Source organism: Phocoena sinus, chromosome 19 (genome assembly GCF_008692025.1).
Source record: "Phocoena sinus isolate mPhoSin1 chromosome 19, mPhoSin1.pri, whole genome shotgun sequence".
NCBI classification, from domain to species: Eukaryota; Metazoa; Chordata; class Mammalia; order Artiodactyla; family Phocoenidae; genus Phocoena; species Phocoena sinus.
In genome coordinates, this window is record NC_045781.1 from 14,045,380 (window position 1) to 14,069,639 (window position 24,260).

At 37.6% G+C, this 24,260-nt stretch overlaps 1 pseudogene; it reads left to right on the forward strand.

The window, feature by feature from the left end:
- Nucleotides 1-21,632: 21,632 nt before the first annotated feature.
- LOC116744606 lies at nucleotides 21,633-23,201 on the forward strand (annotated as a pseudogene).
- The last annotated feature ends 1,059 nt before the right edge of the window (nucleotides 23,202-24,260 follow it).

The window sequence follows — 24,260 nt, forward strand, 5'->3', positions numbered from 1 at the left end:
TGTGCCCATCACATAATAAATACTTGGTTAGTTTAGCCATCACCATTGTTATCTTCTCAGTCTTTGTTATTTATGGAAAAACATTTAACTGTGATCTATACCTGATTCAACATCAAAGACATTATCATGGAAAAAAGACATCTATGCAAGTGAATATAGGAAAAGTTTGATTAACATTTATTCCTTATTGAACAAGAAATAATTCATCTTAAAGAAAAATAAAGACTGTAAACTGTAAGAAGGAAAAATACCTCATGAAACTTAATGCTTCTAAAACTTAAAAAATAGAATAGATCCTTCATAAAAATCTGAACACTGAAGAATAACATTAGCCTCATGGTGGCATAAGATGACCATCAATTTTGCACACACATCCCCTTTTAACAACTAAAACTTGGCATACATCCACAACTTGCCTCTGTGGGCGTTGTGGGATCCAACACTGTATACCAATGGACCTGGGAGGAGTCTCAACCACTTGTGTATCAAGTAATAGGGGACAGTCCTTGGTATGGGCTGTTGAACAAGCAGGAGTCTGTGAACCAGCCCTAGTCCCTCTTGGCTGCAATTAAGGTAAACCTGGAGACTGCTGATTTGAGCAGACACGCACAGATGAGAGAGCCTTTTAGAAGTCCAGGTTTCCTGAGGAGAGATTCCAGCACTCTGCTGAAGCAGTAAAAAGAAAGTTTGAATGCATTGGAAAGAGTAAGATGAACTTTGCCAGCACTCAGGGCTGCATCTGAACAGAGCAAGGGAAGCAACTGCTGGTGTCTGCCTGGGCAGCACATTGGAGACAGCTCAGACCTCTGTCTATAGCTGACATGGGCTGAGTGCCCATGCAGGCCCCACCCCTCTTGCTTCAGCGCCCCCGACCTGGGGCAAGGGGCCTGGTGCTGGGAGAGGGGAAAGCACACACCTAAAGAAAACAGAGCCAGCTTGGGCCTGACCCTCAGGACTTCACTCCAACAACTTGGAATCAGACCCTGCCCCCAATAGGGCAGTGACAGCTACTGAGCAGAGAAGTCCCACCTCACTCTAGCTCCAGCTCTAGCCACTCCATCTCCAGCCCCACCTCCCACCAAAGTGATAGCTGCCAGCACACTCTGAGGAAAGATGTGATTGTGTCCACAACAAATCCAGCTCTCCCACCAAAGGCACTGGGCACCTGCAGTCTGTATAGGGACACTCCCACATAAGAACATCACTTTAGGACTGCAATAGATAACTTTCATTTAAATTTACAGAGGCAGAGAAAGTTAAGCAAAATGAAAAGTCAAAGGGACTTCCCTGGCAGTCCAGTGGTTAAGACTCTATGCTTCCACTGCAGGAGTTATGGGTTAGATCCCTGGTCAGGGAACTAAGATCCCACATGCCATGTGGCGCAGCCAAAAAAAAAAAAGAGAGAGAAAAAGTCAGAGGGATTGGTCTCAACTGAAAGAGCAAAAGAAAGCTCCTGAAAAAATAATGAAACAAATAATTAACCAGATAAAGAATTCAAAGCACTGGAAATAAGAATGTTAACTGAATTAGGGAAAAGAATAGATGAACACAGTGAGAATTTTAACAAGGAACTGAAGATATTTTAAAAAAACAGAATTGAAGAATTAAGTAGCTGAAATAAACACACTAGAAGGAAGAAACAGCGACTAAATGACAAAGAAGAATGCATAAGGGATCTGGAAGATAGACTAATGAAAATCACCCAATCAGAACAGCAAAAGTGTCTACAGCCATACCACCCTGAATGTGCCTGATCTCAGAAGCTAAGCAGGGTCAAACCTGGTTAGTACTTGGATGAGAGACTGCCTGGAAATACTGGGTGCTGTAGGCTTAAAAAAACACACACACAGCAAAAGAAAAAGAAAAATTAAAAAATGATAACTTTATGTGATCTTTTTAAAATATATATATATATTTATTTATGGCTGCACTGTGTCTTTGTTGCTGCGCACAGGCCTTCTCTAGTTGCAGCAAGAGGGGGCTACTCTTTACTATGGTGTGCAGGCTTCTCATCGCAGTGGCTTCTCTTGTGGAGCACAGGCTCTAGGCACGCAGGCTTCAGTAGTTGTGGCGTGCAGGCTTCAGTAGTTGTGGCACATGGACTCAGTAGTTGTGGCACGCAGGCTCTAGAGCGCAGGCTCAGTAGTTGTGGTGCACGGGCTTAGTTGCTCCGTGGCATGTGGGATCTTCCCGGACCAGGGCTCGAACCTGTGTCCCCTGCATTGGCAGGTGAATTCTTAACCACCACGCCACTAGGGAAGTCCCCATTTATGTGATTTTTGGGATAACATTAAGCATACCAACATTTGAATTATACAGGGCCCAGAAGAAGGGAGAGAGATGGGGATTGAACATGTATTTAAGGGGCTTCCCTGGTCACGCAGTTGTTAAGAATCTGCCTGCCAATGCAGGGGACATGGGTTTGAGCCCTTGTCCAGGAAGATGCCACATGCCACAGAGCAGCTAGGCCCATGCACCACAACTACTGAGCCTGTGCTCTAGAGCCCGTGAGCCACAACTACTGAGCCCACGTGCCACAAGTACTGAAGCCCGCATGTCTAGAGCCTGTGCTCTGCAGCAAGAGAAGCCACCGCAATGAGAAGCCCGTGCACCACAATGAAGAGTAGCCGCTGCTCGCTGCAGCTAGAGAAAGCCCACATGTGGCAACAAAGACCCAACACAGCTGAAAATAAATAAATAAAATAAATAAACTTTTTAAAAAATAAATAAAAATTTTTTAAAAAGAAAGAAAATATATTTGAGGAAATTATGGCTGAAAATTTCCCAAACTTGAAGAAACATATCCAAGTAAAGGAAACACAGAGGGTCTCAAGATGAACCCAAACAGGCCCACATAAAGGCATAAAATTAAAATGATAAAAGTTAAAGACAGAGGGACTTCCCTGGCAATACAGTGGTTAAGACCCTGCGCTTCCACTGCAGGGGGCATGGGTTCGATCACTGATCAGGGAACTAAGATCCCACAATGCCTTGGGTCATGGCCAAAAACAAACAAACAAAGGATAAAGAGGATTCTGAAGGGAGCAAGAGAAAAACAAGGGTCATGTATAAGGGAATCCACATAAGGCTAGCAGCCAATTTTTCTGCAGAAGCTTTGCAGATCTAAAGGGAGAGGCATAACATATTCAAAGTGCTGAAAGGGAAAAACCTGCAACCTAGTATACTCTACCCAGCAAGATTATCATTTAGAATCGAAGGAGAGATAAAGAACTTCTCAGAAAAGCAAAAAGTGAGAGTTCATCAATACTAAATCTACCATAAAAGAAATGTTAGAAGGTCTTCTGTAAGTGGAGAAGAAGTAAGAATCTATAGGAAAGGGGAAATCCCACTAGGAAGAGCAAATATATAGTAAGGACTGAGGATCAACTACTTAACTAAGCCAAAATGAAGATTAAAAGACAAAAAGTTGTTAAAGCAAATATAACTACAATAAACAGTTAAGAGATAAACCTGGGGATGTTAAATATGACATTAAAAATACAAAATGGGGGGCTTTCCTGGTGGCACAGTGGTTGAGAGTCCACCTGCTGATGCAGGGGACATGGGTTCGTGCCCTGGTCCGGGAAGATCCCACATGCCGTGGAGCAGCTGGGCCCGTGAGCCATGGCCACTGACCCTGCGCGTCCGGAGCCTATGCTCCGCAACGGGAGAGGCCACAGCAGTGAGAGGCCCATGTATTGCAAAAAAAAAAAAAAAAGAATACAAATTGGGGACTTCTCTGGTGGCTCAGTGTATAAGGCTCTGCACTCCCAATGCAGGGGGCCCAGGTTCAATCCCTGGTCAGGGAACAAGGTCCCACATGCATGCTGCAACTAAGAGCTCGCATGCCACAACTAAGGAACTCATGTGCCACAACTAAGGAGCTGGCAAGCCGCCAGTAAGGACCCCCACCTGCTGCAACTAAGGAGCCCACCTGCTGCAACTGAGGAGCTGGTGAGCCACAACTAAGGAACCTGCAAGCCATAACTAAGACCCAATGCAACCAAATAAATAAATATATATATATATATTTTTTAAAAATACAAAATGTGGGTAGGGGAGTAAAAAGTGTAGATCTTTTAGAATGTGTTTGAATTTAAATGACTCAGTTTAAAACAAGTAGATGTAGTTATAGGTCAACATATATGAACCCTATGGTAAGCACAAATCAAAAACCTACAACATACACAAAAACTAAAAAGAAAGTAACACAAGCATACTACTAAATAAAATCATCAAATCACAAGAGAAGAAACAAAATGAAGAAATGAACAGAGAACTACAAAAACAACCAGAAAACAAGTAATAAAATGGCAATAGGTACATACGTATCAATAATTACCTTAAATGTCAATGAACTAAATGTGCCAATCAAAAGACAGGGTGGATGATTGGATAAAACACAAGACCCATCTATATGCTGCCTACAAGAGACTCATTTCAGAGCTAAACACACACACACACAGACTGAAAGTGAGGGGTTGGGAAAAGATATTTCATGCAAACGGAAATGACAAAAAAGTGGGAGCAGCAACTCTCATAACACAAAAAACACTTTAAAACAAAGTCTATACCAAAAGACAAATAAGGGCATTATATAATGATAAAGGGATCAATCAGAAGAGCATATTACACTCGTTAACATATATGTCCCCAATACAGGAGCACCTAAATATATAAAGCGAACACTAACAGACAGAAAGGGAGAAACTGGTAATAATATAATAGTAGTGGACTTTAACACCCCACTTACATCAATGGGCAGATCATCCAGACAGAAAATCAATAGGGAAGCAGTGGTCTTAAATGACACAATAGACCAGTTGGACTTAATAGATATCTACAGGACATTACATCCAAAATCCACAGAATACACATTCTTTTCAAGTGCACATGTAACATTCTCCAAGATAGATCTCATGATGAGCCACAAAACAAGTCTCAATAAATTTAAGAGGATAGAAATTATATCAAGCATTTTCTTTGACCACAACAGTATAAAACTAGAAATCAACAGAAAAATGGGAAAAGAACAAATATGTAGAGACTAAACAACATGCTACCATAAAACCAATGGATCAATGAAGAAATCAAAGAGGAATTCAGATAATACCTCAAGACAAATGAAAATGGAAACACAAGTCTCCAAAATCTATGGGATGCAGCAAAAGCAGTTCTAAGAGGGATGTTTATAGTGATACAGGTCTTCCTCAAGAAACAAGAAAAATCTCAAATAATCAACCTAACCAACTATCTAAAGGAATTAGAAAAGGAACAAACCCCAAAGTGAGCAGAAAGAAGGAAATAATAAAGACCAGAGGGGAAATAGATAAAATAGAAACAACAACACAACAAAAAAATAATAGAAAAGATCAATGAAACCAAGAGGTGGCTTTTTAGCAAGCTAAACAAAATTGATAAACCTTTAGCAAGGCTCACCAAGAAGAGAGAGGACCTAAATAAGACATGAAAGAAGAAAAATAGCAACTGATACCTCACAAAGAAACAAAAAATCATAAGAGAATACTACAAAGAATTATATGCCAACAAACTGGACAACATAGAAGCAACAAATTTCTAAAAACACAAACCTGCCAAGGCTGAATCAAGAAGAAACAGACAATTTGATCAAATTGATCACTTGTAGTGAAATTGAATTTGTAATAATAAAACTCCCAGTAAACAGAAGTCTAGGACCAGACAATTTCACAGGGGAATGCTACAAAACATGTAAAGAAGAGCTAATATACCTATCCTCAAACTATTCAAAAAAATTGAAGAGGATGGAACACTCTCAAATTCATTCTATGAGGCCATCATTACCCTGACACTGAAATCAAACAAAGACACTACAGAAAAAGAAAATTACAGGCCAATATCTTTGATGAATATAGATGCAAAAATCCTCAATAAAATATTAGCAAACTGAATCCAACAGTATATAAAAAGGATCATAACACCATGATCAAGTGGGATTTATTCCAGAAATGCAAGGCTGGTTCAGTATTCACAAATCAATCAATATGATACACCACATTAACAAAAGGATTGTGTCAGTAGATGCAGAGAAACTGTTAGACAAAATTCACATTCACTCATGATAAAAACACTCATTAAAGTTGGTATAGAGAGAACCTATCTCAATAAAGGCCATTTAGCACAAGCCCACAGCTAACATCATACTCAACAGTGAAAGGCTGGAAGATTTCCCTCTAAATTCAGGAACAAGACAAGGATGCATATTCTCATCACTTCTATTTAACATAGTATTGGATGTCCCAGTCATAGCAGTCAGACAAGGAAAAAAAATAAAAGGCATTCACATTGGAAGGGAAGAGGTAAAACTGTCACTATTTGCAGATGACATACTTTGGGTATGTAGAAAACTCTAAAGTCTCCACCAAACTTTAAACTTCAAGTATTGTCATGTAGTTTCAGCCCTATTCCCAAAAGGCACTTACCCTCCACTAATGGCATTTACTCCCATATTTCCAATTATTTTCGCGTTGTAACTTATGAAGCAATTGAATATATATTTGAATATATATTTTTCTTTCTGCACCATTTTCATCACCAATTTTTCAAGCTTATTGGGGCTCCTTGTTATCTTATAAGCTTTAAAATAAATAGCACACATACAAACTGCCTTAAGGCAAAATACAGGGTAACCATGACAGTGTGTTGAAACAGCACATATGCATAACATTCCAAAGAGTGCTGGACAACACTCTCTCTTCACTCTTCTCACCTGCCAAAGTATGCAACAGAATAGTTGAAGTTCATCCAAATGTCACAACATTGTAAATGTGTTCCATATGATGTTCTCTAACTGAAAATGGTTGTATAGAATAAATTGGTGTTTGACTTTGCCTAAAACCATACAATGTTCTCATATCAGTTCTTATAATGTATTTATTTAGTGTGTTTTGGAGTAAAAGTCACTATTTTGAAAGAAGAAAAGCATCATTGTAGAAAAAGTGCTTTAACTTTTGGAAGCTTTTGAAGTAAAAAGTCATTACTAAATAGTCATTTTGTGAGATGTTTGTATAAATTTTCATTTTTTTCTGAAGTTAATTTTCTGGGTGTATTTTTTAATTTTTATTTCTTGCCTAGCTTTCTAGTAAGTATTGTTCAAAATGTAACAATGTTCCTAATATAATATATTATTAATATTTATATATAATATATTAATAGCATTTTATATTTATGTTAATATATATTATGTGTTATATATTATTATTTTTAAAAAATTTTTAATTGAAGTATAGCTGATTTACAATGTTGTGTTAGTTTCTTTTTCTTTTTTTGGCTGCGTTGGGTCTTTGTTGCTGCGCGCGGGCTTTCTCTAGTTGCAGTGAGCAGGGGCTACTCTTTGTTGCAGTGTGTGGGCTTCTCATTGTGGTGGCTCCTCTTGTCGCAGAGCATGGGCTCTAGGCACATGGGCTTCAGTAGCTGTGGCACGCAGGTCAGTAGTTGTGGCTTGCAGGCTCTAGAGTGCAAGGCTCAGTAGTTGTGGTGCACAGGCTTAGTTGCTCCACAGCATGTGAGATCTTCCTGGACCAGGGCTTGAACCCGTGTCCCCTGCATTGGCAGGCAGATTCTTAACCACTGCACCACTAGGGAAGTCCCTATGTTATATATTATTAATATGTAATATATATTAATAGCAATTTTCACATAGTCAAACATTATTTCCTGGAGAGTCTCTCATGGTCTTCCATGTGCCCAGTGCTTCCATCTGGACAGATTTTTCTTTATCTCTGTTACCTAGCTGTTGTCCTAATTTTCCTGGTTTATATTTACACTGAGACCTTCTCTTGCCCCTCTGCCATGTTGCTTTTTTCCCCCTGATTCCTTGTGTAACTCTTTGCTCTTTTAGTACTTGATCTTAATATAACACAACCTCTACTACTCTCTTAGAAAAAAGAAGTCCACAGAAAAGGCTGAAAGAAAGTATTTCCCTCCCAAAGCCATTCAGTAAAGACTGGAGGAAGAGACTCCTGCAAATGTGAACATGATGTAAGACTTCAAGGAACACACACAAAAAATCAAGGAAAAAAAAAAATCAAGGAAACATGATACCACCAAAGGAATACAATAATCTTCCAGTAACCATCCCCAAAGAAATGGAGATCTGCAATTTGCCTGATAAAGAATTCAAAATATTTAGGAAGTTTGGTGAGAAAAAAGAAAACACAGAAACACAATTCAATGAAATAAAAAAACAATGTACAAAAAGTTTAACAAAGAGATAGAAATCAAAGAAAAGAACCAAACAAATTTTCGAGCTGAAGAAAGCAATGAATGAAATGAAAAATGCAATAGGGAGCATCAACAACAGACTTAATCCAGCAGAAGAATGAATCTGTGAGGTCATAGATAGGTCATTTGAAATAACTCAGAGGGGAACAAAGAAAAAAGAATGAAAAAAAGTGAAGAAAATATAAGGTCTGAAACCATAAAACTATTAGAAGAAACTATTAGAAAAAATCATAGGGAATAGCTTCTTGACACTGGTCTGGGCAATGATTTTTTGGATATGACACCAAAAGCACAGACAACAAAAACAAAAATAAACAAGTGGGACTACACTTAACTAAAAAGCTTTTGCACAGCAATGGAAATAGTCATCAAAATGAAAAGGCAACATACAGAATGAGAGAAGATATTTGCAAACCAGATGTCTGATAAAGCTATTAATATTCATGATATATAAAGATTTATACAACTCAACAGCAAAAACAAACAATAAGTCAATAATCTCATTAAAAAATGGGGAAAGGACCTGATTAGACATTTTTCCAAAGAAGATATATTAATGGCCATCTGGTACATAAAAGAGCTCAACATCACCAATCATTAGGGAAAAGCAAATCAAAACCACATTGAGATATCACCTCATACCTGTTAGGATGGCTTCTATCAAAAAGACAACATAGCACAAGGAACTCTACTCAATACTCTGTAATCACCTATATGGGAAAAGAATCTAAAAAATGTGGATATATGTATAACTGATTCACTTAGCTGTACAGCAAGAACTAACACAACATTGTAAATCAACTCTACTCCAATAAAAGTTAGCTTAAAAAAATGCAACAGGGACTTACCTTGTGGTCCAGTGGGTAAGACTCTGCACTCCCAATGCAGGGGACCAGGGTTCGATCCTTGGTTGGGGACCTAGATCCCGCATGTGTATCACAACTAAGAGTCCACATGCCGCAAATTAAGAAGCCCATGTGCCACAACTAAGACCTAGGGCAGCCTAAAAAAAAAAATAAATAAATAAATATTTTTTAAAAAGACAAAAGTTAAGTGTTGGCGAGAATGTGGAGAAAAGGAAATCTTTGTACACTGTTATTTGGAATGAAAATTGGTAAAGCCTTTATAATACAGTATGGAGATTCCTCAAAAAATTAAAAATAGAACTATTATATAATCCAACAGTCCCGTTTCTGGGCATATATACAAAGGAAACAAAATCAGTATCTTGAAAAGTTATCTGCACTCCCATGTTCATTTTTATTGCAGCATTATTCACAGAAAGACATGGAAACAACGTAAGTGTCCAATGATGGATGAACAGATAAAATGGATATGAGATATTCGTCACTCACTGGGACCTTCTCTTGCCACTCTGCTGTGTTAATTTTTTTTCTTTTTCTATTGATAGATAGTTAGATATACATACATATAATGGAATATTATTCAGCTATGAGAAGGAAGGAAATTCTGCCATTTGCAACAACATGGATGTATCTAGAGTACATTATGCCAAGTGAAATTGGCCAAAGACAAATACTATATGGTTTAATTTATGTGTATATCTAAAAAAAAAAGAAAAGGTCCAACTCATGGAAGCAGAATAGAATGGTGTGGTTATTAGGGGCTAGAGGGTGGAGGAGATAGGGATATGCTGGTCAAAGGGTACAAGCCTTCATTTATAAGATGCTCTGGGAATCTAATGTACATTGTGGTGACTATACTGTACTTGAAATTTTCTAAGAGAGTAGACCTTAAGTATTCTCACCCCCCCCCACCCCCAAAAAAAGAGAGGTAAGTATTTGAGGCAATGGATATGTTAAATAACCTTGTTGTGGTAATCATTTCACAAAGTATACGTATGTCAAATCATCACTTTGTATATTTTAAATATACAATTTATTTGTCAATTATATCTCATTAAAGCTGAAAAAATTGTTTTAAATAAAAGGAAAAACAATAAAAGAGGAAAAAGAAAGAAAAAGTGTTCATAGGAGATACATATTTGAGCCATTGCTTATCTAGAAATGTCCTATACAACCCTCGCATTAGTGTGAATTTTGGCTGGATAAATAACTAGTCAAGAACTCATTTCTTTCTTATTATTGAAAAATTCATCACATTTTTTTGGTTTATTTTCTTTTGCTCGCTTGTTTTTTTCATTTCAGGGTACTATTGAGCAGGCCATTGTGTGTCTGTTTCCTGGTGCCTTCATGTGACCTGTTTTCTGATTGTTGAAAATGTTTGGGTCTTCTTTATATTCCTATTATTGTAAAATTTTATCCTTTGATACCCTGCCAAGGGGCTACCAGTTATTTATAACTTGAGTTTTCAGGGGACAGGAGGAAGCAGGAGGGTACTCCTCTTTATTGAGAATATACTATATGCCTGTTGGCTTTTTAATTGCGATATTTGTCTTAAATGAATTTAGTATACTTTTAAATTAGAAAAGATCTCAGAATCCTCACTGTGCACAGGAGTTTTTGTCTGAAAGAACTGGGTTGTGTGAGACCTGCTCACTGATTAACACTAACTCTTCTTCACTCACATCACAGGCATTGACCCCAACCTGTTTGCTCTCTATTTCTCTTCTTTCCTGTAAAATTCTCCTGTACTTCCTCTACTTTTATCTTTTTTTTGTCTTTCCTTCCATCTTGAAATCATTTATTTTCATTACACAAGTTTTCATTTCAGGAATTTGTGATATTCAAGGATGTGTCCATAAACTTCTCTCAGGAGGAGTGAGAATGCCTTGACTCAACTCAAAGGAATTTGTACAGATATGTAATGTTGGAGAATTATAGCAACCTGGTCTCATTCGGTAAGCACAACTATCTCCAAAAAGTCTTAGTTTGCCCTCTGGATTATGTGCTTCCCCCAAGAAGAATTTTTCAATGCTTTTCATATATCCTATGCATTTCTTCTCCCTATTCCTTAAAGAAATGCCTTGAGCTTTGCAGAGTCTGGGAAGCATCGTTGGGCCTAAGGCCAAAGTTCCATCTTCTGTGCTTTTTGTGGCCCTTGCAATAGTGACATCCTCCTTTATTTGCTGATCACAGGACAGGATTTGAGTGCTGGAACATCTACAACATAAAAATCTTTCTTCTCTCATGAGTAGGACTTTCCATTCCCAAGCCAGAAGTGATCTCTTTATTGGAGCAAGGGAAGGAGCCTTGGGGTGTTTTTGACAGTGAGCTGACAAGGGGCCTGTATCTAGGTAAGCGACTGATGGTCATGCAAGAGGAGAGGAGTGCAGGATGTAACTGAGTTGTTCAATGAGGAGACCACGTCTTTGAGATATTTTGGGAAATATCCCCTCAGAGGTACACAACTATATAGAAAAGTAAACCTCACTATGAGCTTCCAAATGCCCACACCTCCACCTCCAAGATAACCCTATCTCTGCTCCTTTTCTCTCATTTTTCCCTCCTATTCATAGCAGGTGATTCTGATGACAAGCTTCTACCTTTATTTGGGATCTTACTCCTGCTTATTGGTTCACTCTCTTTTATCTTTTGGTTTATATATGTGTCACTCCCTTGGAACGTTTTGGTATTTAGTACATTTAGTTTTTTGATTCATTATTTATGTATTCATTCTTTCAGCCAACACTCCCTCATATTCTATGTGTGGAGGATATTTTTCTAGGAGACATAGAGGTTATAAAATAATATGAACTATTAAGAAATGTATAGGGCTTCCCTGGTGGCGCAGTGGTTGAGAGTCCGCCTGCCGATGCAGGGGACGCGGGTTCGTGCCCCGGTCCGGGAAGATCCCACATGCCGCGGAGCGGCTGGGCCCATGAGCCATGGCCGCTGAGCCTGCGCGTCCGGAGCCTGTGCTCCGCAACGGGAGAGGCCACAACAGTGAGAGGCCCATATACCGAAAAAAAAAAAAAAAAAAAAAAAAAAGAAATGTATAGCTTGAGGATTGGGAAAGTATCTTTTCAAATCATTCAAAAATTACAATTAATTGTAAGAGGAGTTCACGTATTGCAACCAGAAGAAATGGCTAAGATTGAAAGGTGGAAAAGCCTCACAGAGCTATAATAGTTGGAGCCTTGGGAGTGATTGCAGTCACCTTGGTAGAGAGTTTTGGGTGTAAAGGTTATGTGCTTGTAATGGGAAGGCAAAGACTGCAGACGAGAAAAGATTGAGGTAAAAGTCGATGATCAAGCAATCGCATTAATGCATGCAATCAACATAATAGGGTGGGAGTGAAGGATGATTTAAGGCAGAGGGCACAGTAACTACAAAAGTCCTGAGGCAGGCAGGCTCATTGTGTATGAGAAGCACCAAGGGCCAATCTGTCTAAGACAGAGTAAACAAGGAAAGGAGTATGAGATGTGATCAGAGAGGTGTATGTTGGAAAGAGTCAGTTTATGGTGACCTTGTAAATTGTGGTTGAACTTTTTCTGAGCAAAATGGGACATAAATAGAAGATTTTAAGCAGAGCTATGACATGATTTTTATTTTTTAATACTTTTTTGCCCCACTTACAGAAGAGGAAACTGAGGCACAAGGACTTGAAGTAACTTGTCCAAGGTCAACAGCTAGTAAGTTTTGGAGAGAAGGTCTGAACCCAAGCTGTACGTGATCCAAGCTCCTAAGCCATGTTTCCTCTCCAAATCAAAAGGGTGTAGACATAATGGACATGTTTTTATCTGAATTACAGGTGAACAGATAGAAGGTAACTTTAAAAAATTAATTTGAAAATGAGTTTTTACAGTCCATAAAGAAATAGCTAGCTATAGCACACATATTACATGCATTTATGTATGTGTGTGTGTGTCTCTCTCTCTATATATATATGTATATATACACATTAGATGTATATAAATGCATCATGAATTTCCTCTAAAATACTACATCATATGCCTTCCTATCCCAATAAACTTTTATATATTATATCAGTATTATAATATAGATACATTATAATATAGCAATTTATGAATAATTAGGTTGCCTTCCAATTTCAATTTCTAATTAAAATTGCCATTTTTCTATACCTTTTGTTGCAAATGGATTTTCCCCCATAATTTCTTTTCTTTTTTTTTTTTTTTTTGCGGCATGCAGGCCTCTCACTGTTGTGGCCTCTCCCATTGCGGAGCACAGGCTCCGGAAGCACAGGCTCAGCGGCTATGGCTCACGGACCCAGCCGCTCTGCGGCATGTGGAATCTTCCTGGACCGGGGCACGAACCCGTGTCCCCTGCATTGGCAGGCAGACTCTCAACCACTGCGCCACCAGGGAAGCCCCCCCGCTTTTTTTTTTTTTTTTGGCCACACGGTGCGGCTTGTAGGATCTCAGTTCCCAGACTAGGGATCAAGCCCAGGCCCCGGAAGTGAAAGCGCTGAGTCCTAACCACTGGACTTGCCAGGGAATTCCCTTTTGCAGGAAATTTCTAAAGCTTTTCCCCAGCAATGCATATAATGCCTGTGTTCAATTTTATTACATCATCTTCTGTAATGTGTACCTTAAAAAAAATAAATCAATTCTATGTTTTTCAAAATAAGAACATTTTATTTTAATATTTATTTATTTGGCTGTACTGGTTCTTAGTTGCATCACGCAGGATCTTTGTCTGCTGCATTTGGGATCTTCGTTTTGGCATGCAGGATCTAGTTCCCTGACCACAGATTGAACCCAGGCCCCCTGCATTGGGAGCATGGAGTCTTAACCACTGGACCACCAGTGAAGTCCCCAAAAGAAGAACATTTTAAAGTGAAGGCCAAACTGTCTTAGAGTGTTTTGCATTCAGGATTTATCTAATTGCCACCAATGATTAAATTCCCATTAAAAAATTTTGGGTCTGATCTGATACTCAGGTAGGGTTGTGTACTTCTTAATTCATCTTATTAGGAGGCAAAGTGAAGTGTTCTCATTGCACTGGTGGTAATTTTGATCAAGTAGTTATGGAAATGACTGTCAGATCTTTGCATTGGAAGATACATTTTCCCCCTTATCACTACTGAATAATCTCTGTGCTTGGAATTAGCCAGTTCATTAAGAAGCTTTAGTTTCTTTTAATAGGGAATGGTGTTCATCAACCAATATCTGAGTATCACTACTACTGAGTTGTCATTGCTTCTATACCCATTCAGTGGAAAGAATCAGGAAAGATATTTTTGTCATTGAATCATTCTAATAACTCTAATTCAGATCCAAAAGACAAGGTTCTGTCTCACTTTCCTGCATTTCAATTTTATAACTTTCCCTTGAACAGGGAAAAACTCCTATTTCCCACAACATGAATATATTTGCTCAAATCTTCTCTCCTAAGTGCCACAGAATACTTTCAGAATTAGAATACCAACACAACTACTGACCAAAAAATTTAAGTCACGTTCAAGATTTCTTGCTCTTTTGTTTTTTTTTTCTTTTTTTTCTTTTGTTTCTTGCTTAGAATATGTTACACACTAAGGATTTCCAGAGTACAGTTTGAAAACTTATTACTTTAATACTTTTCTCTGCATTTTCAATTTAATATACAGTTTAATTGCTGAGTTTAGATGTTTTTTAGTTTATATTTGGAATATATAAAACATATATATGGTTCAAAAGTGAAAACTAGGGCTGCCCCGGTGGCACAATGGTTAAGAATCCGCCTGCCAATGCAGGGGACACAGGTTTGAGCCCTGGTCCGGGAAGATCCCACATGCCATGGAGCAACTAAGCCTGTGCGCCACAACTAACTGAGCCTGTGCTCTAGAGCCCGTGAGCCACAACTACTCAGCCTGCGTGCCACAACTACTGAAGCCCGTGCTCTGCAATAAGAGAAGCCACTGCAATGAGAAGCCCATGCACCACAACGAAGACCCAACGCAGCCAAAAAAATAAAAAATAAAAAAATCAGGCCTGACAGGAAAATGCTGCTGTTATGGCCATAAAAAAAAGTCAAAACTATATAAAAATTATACTTAGAGGAGTCATGCTTGAATACTTAACTGCTTCATCCATCGCCATCCCCACTCTAGTTAACCTTTTGTTGTATGTCTAGTCAGATTTATCGGTTTTATTTTGTTAAAGCACGCTCACATTTATATCTCAATTCTTCTTTCCTCTTTTACATGGGATATTATTCTTTCTGCATCCTTTTTTACTCTGCTGGTTTTCTTTTTACTATTATTATTAATAATAAGATGTGTAGAAATCATTCCATATATATTCAGTGGCAATTTTTAAAAAGGTATAAAATTGACTTTTCTTTCTTGGCATTATATGTGTTGATTTTTGCCATAACTCATTAATTAGTAGAATAATAATTAGTAGAGTTTTCACTAATCGTGAAATTTGCAAATATTTTCAGTTCTTTTCTTGTTTTCCTATGCTTCTAACTTGGATACTTCTTTCTAGTCTTACTGCAGTGGTAACACCTTCCAGGAAATGTTCAACAGAAATAGTGTTACCCAGAAATATCTTGCATTCCTATACACTAACCACAAAAGGTCAGAAAGAGAAATTAAGGAAACAGTCCCATTTACCACTGCAACAAAAAGAACAAAATACCTAGGAATAAGCCTATCTAAGGAGACAAAAGACCTGTATGCAGAAAACTATAAGATACTGATGAAAGAAATAAAAGACAACACAAACGGAGAGATACACCATGTTCTTGGATTGGAATAATCAATATTGTGAAAATGACTATATACCCAAAGCAATCTACAGATTCAATGCAATCCCTATCAAATTACCAATGGCATTTTTCACAGAACGAGATAAACAAATTTTACAATTCGTATGGAAACACAAAAGACCTCGAATAGCAAAAGCAATCTTGAGGAAACAAAAAACAAAAAACAACAGAGCTGGAGGAATCAGGCTCCCTGACTTCAGACTATACTATAGGGCTACAGTAATCAAGGCATAATGGTACTGGCACAAAAACAAATATATATCAGTGGAACAGGATAGAAAGCCCAGAGATAAACCCACGCACATATGGTCACCTAATCTATGACAAAGGAGGCCAGAATATACAATGCAGCAAAGTCATCCTCTTCAATAAGTGGTGCTGGTAAAACTGGACAGCTACATGTAAAAGAATGAAATTAGAACACTCCCAAACACCATACACAAAAATAAACTCAAAATGGATTAAAGGCCTAAATGTAAGGCCAGACGCTATTAAACTCTTAGAGGAAAACATAGGCAGAACACTCTATGACATAAATCGCAGCAAGGTCTTTTTTGACCCACCTCCTAGACTAATGAAAATAAAAACAAAAATAAACAAATGGAACATAATTAAACTCAAAATCTTTTGCACAGCAAGGAAAACCATAAACAAGATGAAAAGACAACCCTCAGAATGGGAGAAAATATTTGCAAACGAAGCAACTAACAAAGGATTAATCTCCAAAATATGTAAGCAGCTCAATATCAAAACAACCCCAAACAACCCAATCAAAAAATGGGTGGGAGACCTAAATAGACATTTCTCCAGAGAAGACATACAGATGCCCAACAAACACATGAAAACATGCTCAACAGCATCGATTATTAGAGAAGAGCAAACCAAAACTGGAATGAGATATCACCTCACACTGGTCAGAATGGCCATCATCACAAAATCTACAAATAATAAATCCTGGAGAGGGTGTGGAGAAAAGGGAATGCTCTTGCACTCTTGGTGGGAATGTAAATTGATACAGCCACTATGGAGAACAGTATGGAGGTTCCTTAAAAAACTAAAAATAGAACTACCATGTGATCCAGCAATCCCACGACTGGGCATATACCTAGAGAAAACCATAATCCCAAAAGACACAAGCATCCCAATGTTCATTGCAGCACTATTTACAATAGCCAGGACATGGAAACAACCTAGATGTCCATCAACAGAGGAATGGATAAAGAAGATGTAGTACATATATACAATGGAATATTACTCAGCCATAAAAAGGAACGAAATTGGGTCATTGGTAGAGATGTGGATGGACCTAGAGACTGTCATACAGAGTGAAGTAAGTCAGAAAGAGAAAAACAAATATTGTATATTAATGCATACATGTGGAATCTGAAAAAAATGGTATAGACAATCTGATTTACAAAGCAGAAATAGAGACACAGATGTAGAGAACAAACGTATGGATACCAAGAGGGGAAGGGGAGTGGGATGAATTGGGAGATTGGGATTGCCATAGATACACTATTCATACTGTGTATAAAATAGATAACTAATGAGAACCTACTATATAGCATGGGGAACTCTACTCAGTACTCTGTGGTGACCTAAATGGGAAGGAAATCCAAAAAAGAGGCGACATAAGTATACATATAGCTGACTCACTTTGCTGTACAGTAGAAACTAACAATATTGTAAAGCAACTATATTCCAATAAAATTTTTTTAAGTTTAATATAAAAAAAGAAGTGTTACTGTCTTCATCGTTTTACATGATTTTTATAGTCATAATTTTTCTTCTTTTTAAAAAAGTTTTAAATTTTGGAGTAATTTTATATTTACAAAAAAGTTGCAAAAATAGTGTAAAGAGTTCCTATATATCTCTCATCCAATATCAGTTTCCCTTATATTGTTGTGGTATACTTGTCAAAGCTAATCAAAACTAAGAACCCAAGATTTATACATTTATTTATTTATTTATTTATTTATGGCTGTGTTGGGTCTTCATTGCTGTGTGCAGGATTTCTCTAGTTGTGGCGAGCGGGGTCCACTCTTTGTTATGGTGCACAGGCTTCTCATTGCAGTGGCTTCTCTTTTTTTAAATGAATTTATTTATTTTTGGCTGCATTGGGTCTTCATTGCTGCACACGGGCTTTCTCTAGTTGTGGCGAGTGGGGGCTATGCTTTGTTGCAGTATGCGTGCTTCTCATTGCAGTGGCTTCTCTTGTTGCAGAGCACAGGCTCTAGGTGTGCGGGCTTCAGTAGTTGCGGCACATGGGCTCAGTAGTTGTGGTTCGTGGGCTCTAGAATGCAGGCTCAGTAGTTGTGGCGCATGGGCTTAGTTGCTCCACAGCATGTGGGATCTTCCCAGACCAGGGATCAAACCCGTGTCCCCTGCATTGGCAGGTGGATTCTTAACCACTGTGCCACCAGGGGAGTCCAGTACATTATTATTAACTAAACTGTAGAAGGTATTCAGATTTCACCGTTTTCCATTAATGTCTTTTTTCTACTGTCATGTCTCGTGGTCTATGACAGTTTTTTAGTTTTTTTCTTGTTTTTTTATGACCTTGACAGTTATGACAAAATGCTTGTCAGGTATTTTGTAGAATATATCTCAATTTGTATTGGTCTGATATTTTTCTGATGATTAGATTGGATTTGGGGGTTTTGGGAAAGAATACCACAAAGATGAATTGGGGCTTGATTTTAAACTTTCATTGTTATGTGTATTTTTGCTGTATTTTTGTGAGGATACACTTCATTAGTACAAAGAAATTCTATTGTATTCGTAACTTATAAGAGTTTATGACCGGATGCTGAATTTTGTTTATTTTTTTGTTAATGCCTACATTAACAAATTTTCTTATGATTTAACTTGATACTCCTAGAATGAATTCAATTTGTCATGATGATTTGGGGGTTTTAATTAAATTACTAGATCCAATTTGGTAATATTTTGTTTAGAATCTATACCCATCTATACCCATTAATTATATTGAATCATAATTTTTTTTCAAATACTGTTCTTGTCTCATTTTATACCCAGCCTCATCAGATGAATTGAGACTATTCCCCTTTGTTCCTCTTATTTTTTTCAATATCTTTTTGGGAAATGTACATAAAATATACTGTACATTTTAAGTAATAAGAACACTCAGATCACTACCATGCAATGTTTTCAATAGTGTTTGGTAACCCACTAGTAATGTACAATCAAATCTTGTATTTCAGCACCATTAGAATTACTTTCTGTCTCTGCTTCTGGCACAACCCAATGGCACAACCTAACAAGGTTCATCTATTCAATTTTGGTTTTTATATTTTTGTATTATTTAATTTTGTTTTACAAATTTATTAAAATTTACATTTCCAATGTCAGACCTACAAACCAGCATAAATTCATAGATGCCTAGCTTCCATTCTTCTCCCCTTCCACTGTTTTCATTCCCTCCAACCTATGAAATCTTTTATAAACTTTATGGTTTATCCTTTCATTGTTTTTTCTAATGTGAACACATATGTATATATCTTCATGCATTCCCTTTCTTATACAAATGGTAGCATACACTAGATAGTTTATTCCACCTTGCTATTTCACTCTAAAAAGATACATCATGGAGATCACTCCATAGGAATACCTATATGATTCTCATTTCTTTATGCAGTCGCATAGAACTCTATTTTGTCCATATACTATAATGAGTTTGAGCAGTACCAAGCTAGTGGCTATTTGGATTGGTTCTAATCATTTGCTCTTACAACAAGTTCTGAGGTGGATATGCTTCTGCATAAATATTTTCAGATTTTTTCCCGAGAGTACCTGTTTGGGTTCCTAGAACTGGGATTGCTGGGTCAAAGGAGAAATTTTGCTAGAAACTGGCAAATATCCCTGTATGCTGATTGTATCATTTTTATTTGCTACACTGAATGTGTGAGAAAGGCTATGTTGTCAAACTTTTTTTTTTGCCAAAATATAATTTGAATTTGTTCCAAAATTTGACAATCACCGATTTATCTTTTCCTAATCACTTTCCCTCTTACCTTCCTATATCACTTTTCAATTTCTACATTTTCTTTATTTTTCAAATTGTACCACCATATCAAAACTACACATTCTATTCACATTTATAGACATTAATGTCACTGTAAATCTCCCTTCTTTATTCAAAGTTTTGTATCTTCCAAGAAAAAAAAGTGAATGTTTTTATTTGTGTTTTCTTTCAGAATATAAATCTAGGTTTGAGAACCAGAAAGTATCTCTGAAAAAGGATAACTATGAAATAGATTCATCCCAACGGGTTATAATGGAAGGGTTTACAAAGCATGGACTTAAACGGGAATCTCAGGAAAGACATTTTAGTCAAGTGTCATGTACCTCTGAAGACATTGCCACTTTCTTTCAGCATACATCTCTTTCTCTACATAAAACATTTAATACTAAAGAGAAATTTTATGAATACAGAAAACATAAAAATACCTATGGACAAGACTCACAACTTACTACAAATCAAGAAAGTCATACTGACAAAAAATTCTATGATTATAAAGAATACAGGAAGTCCCTTAGTAGCACTTCAGCACTTAATTTATATTATACAGTGCCTATCTGTATGAGACCCTATGAATGTGAGGAACGTAGAAAGTCTTTGAATAGTGGCCCAGACTTTATACAACATCAGATAATTTTTACTAGGGGGAAATATAATAAATTTAAGGAAAGTCAGAAGGTCTTTACTAATGCCTCACGTTTTTTTCTACATCAGAACATTCATACAAGTGAGAAGTCCTTTAAAGGTAATTATTGTGTTAGAGAATTTAATAATGGTACAGCCCTTATTCGTCATCAGAGAACTCATACTGTTGAGAAACCCTATGAATGTAATGAATGTGGAAAGGCCTTTAGTGTACTAGTTCAATATTTAGAGTACATCAAAGGATTCACACAGGTGAGAAGCCCAATGAATGTAAAGAATGTGGAAAAGCCTTTCATCATTCCTCATACCTTAGTCAACATCGAAGAATTCATACTGGTGAGAAACCTTATGAATGTAAGTATTGTGTTAGGGCTTTTAGCAATGTTTCTGCCTTTATTCGGCATCAGAGGATTTATACTGGTGAAAAACCCAACAAATGTAAGGAATGTGGAAGAGCCTTTAGTACTGTCTCAATACTTACAGCACATCAAAGAATTTATTCAGGTGAGAAACCCTATGTTTGTAGGGAATGTGGGAAGGCCTTCATGTCAGACTTCAGAACTTATTCAACATCAGAGGATTCATACTGCTGAGAAACCCTACAGATGTAAGGAATGCGGAAGGGCCTTTCGTTGTTCATCAGACCTTTCTCGACATAAGTTAATTCATGCTGATGAAAAATTGTATGAATGTAAGGAATGTGGAAAAATCCTGCATAGAGATTCAATACTTACACAACATCAGAAAATTCACACTGGTGAGAAGGGCTGGGAATGTAATGAATGTGGGAAAGTTTTAAATTGTGTAATATACCAGTAAATTCATACTGGTGATAAACCATATACTTGTAACAAATGTGGGAAAGCCTTTCTTCATTCTTCAGACCTTATTCTGCATCAAAGAATTCATACTGGTGAGAAACCTTATGAATGCAAGGAATGTAGGAAGGCTTTTGAAAGAAGTTCAAATCTTAATCGCCATCAAAAAGTTCATAATGGTCGGTCCCATATTGAACTCGAGTTGGAAGAGGCGAGTCCGGTCTCAAAATGGAGGTAATACCGCCGCCCGGTCGCCCCCAGCCCGACTCCGGCCGTCATCGCCGCCGCCGCCGGGGGTAGGAGGGACATGATCCAAAGGAACCAGAACAGTTGAGAAAACTCTTTATTGGTGGTCTGAGCTTTGAGACTACAGATGATAGCTTAAGATAACATTTTGAGAGATGGGGCACACTTAACAGATTGTGTGGTGATGAGAGACCCCCAAACAAAACGTTCCAGGGGCTTTGGTTTTGTGACTTACTCCTGTGTTGAAGAGGTGGATGCAGCAGTGTGTGCTCGACCACACAAGGTTGATGGGCGTGTAGTGGAACCAAAGACAGCTGTTTCTAGAGAGGATTCTGTAAAGCCTGGTGCCCATCTAACAGTGAAGAAAATTTTTGTTGGTGGTATTAAAGAAGATATAGAAGAATATAATTTGAAAGACTACTTTGAAAAGTATGGCAAAATTGAAACCATAGAAGTTATGGAAGACAGGCAGAGTGGAAAAAAGAGAGGATTTGCTTTTGTAACTTTTGATGATCATGATACAGTTGATAAAATTGTTCAGAAATACCACACTATTAATGGGCATAATTGTGAAGTGAAAAAGGCCCTTTCTAAGAAGTGCAATCTGCTGATCACAAAGAGGTCATGGAGGTGGATCTGGCAACTTTATGGGTCGTGGAGGAAACTCTGGAGGTGGTGGAGGTAACTTTGGCCGTGGTGGAAACTTTGGTGGAAGAGGAGGCTATGGTGGTGGAGGTGGTGGCAGCAGAGGTAGTTATGGAGGAGGTGATGGTGGATATAATGGATTTGGAGGCGACGGTGGTAACTATGGTGGTGGTCCTAGTTACAGTAGTAGAGGAGGCTATGGTGATGGGGGACCAGGATATGGAAACCAAGGTGGTGGATATGGTGGCGGTGGTGGAGGATATGATGGTTACAATGAAGGAGGAAATTTTGGAGGTAACTATGGTGGTGGTGGTAGCTATAATGATTTTGGAAATTATAGTGGACAACAGCAATCAAATTATGGACCCATGAAGGGGGGCAGTTTTGGTGGAAGAAGCTCGGGAAGTCCCTATGGTGGTGGTTATGGATCTGGTGGTGGAAGTGGTGGAGATGGTAGCAGAAGGTTCTAAAAACTCAGAAGAAAAGGGCTACAGTTCTTAGCAGGAGAGAGAGCGAGGAATTGTCAGGAAAGCTGCAGGTTACTTTGAGACAGTCGTCCCAAATGCATTAGAGGAACTGTAAAAATCTGCCACAAAGGAACGATGATCCATAGTCAGAAAAGATACTGCAGCTTAAACAGGAAACCCTTCTTGTTCAGGACTGTCATAACCACAGTTTGCAAAAAGTGCAGCTATTGACTAATGCAATGTAGTGTCAATTAGATGTACATTCCTGAGGTCTTTTATCTGTTGTAGCTTTTTCTTTTTCTTTTTCTTTTCATTACATCAGGTATATTGCCCTGTAAATTGTGGTAGTGGTACCAGGAATAAAAAATTAAGGAATTTTAAACTTTTCAATATTTGTGTAGTTCAGTTTTGCTACATTTTAGTACAGAAACTTTAACAAAATGCAGTTTTGAAGGTGTTTCCTTGTGAGTTAACAAGTAAAGAAATAATTGTTAATTACTATTCTGTATGAATTTTGCTAAAGTTAACTGTAAAGAAACACTTGCTGACTTGCAGTTTAAGGGGATCTATTCTCCCCATTTCCAAACCATGAAATGAATGGGCTCTGACATGTGGAGAGAATAGTTATTTGTATGTTTGCAATGTGTGTTTTATATAATAGAATTGGGTATTTAAATTAGCATATTTGTGAATTTAATAGCATTAAGATTTACTTCAAATGAAAAATCTCAAAATTCCTATTTGGTTTTTGTGCATTTCCTTTCAAAGTGTAATCATATGATTTTAGTGTATTAGCTTTGCTGAGAGTCCTAGCTGTGTTTAGAACATCTCCATTCTACATTCACCTTGGTCACATGTGAACTGCTGCCATAGTTTTATTTGGGTGTAAAGAATGTCTTGTGCCCTCTGTTTAAATTCTGGAAAGGGATGGTGAATGTTTTCTGTTTCCTCTTACCTCAAGAAACATTCTTAAAATCTTCAAAATACAGGACCACTAAGCCTGCTCTATCTGAGTGAATTAGTGGCTACTTTTTTTTTCCTTTTTAAAGCACAAGAGGCCCATAAATCTTCAGTTATTTTCCTTGGTTTAATATATATTTTTTGATACAAGCTCTCAGAGCAAGAGAATAAAAATCATGCATTGTTGAACCCTTAACTGGCTGGCATGCTTTCCTGTTTGTACCCTCTGCACTTTACTGGATGAAACCAAGGACAGTCTAGATATAATCATCCCAAGTGATTACTGCAGTAGAAGTGTAGCACAGTTGCTTAGTACAAACAAGCTTTTCACTTCCTCAAGACGGGAATTCAAATTCGGATAGTCAGAGTTTGTATTCACTTAAAATCCCAGAGAATACACTATTATTTCCATGTGTATGCTTGAACCTAAATCATGTTGGTATGAGTTTACAATTTGTTTGGAAGACCCTGGTTGAGAAGAGTTTTAGATAACAAGGTTTTATATATATATATATAAACCAATGTCTACTGTTTTGCT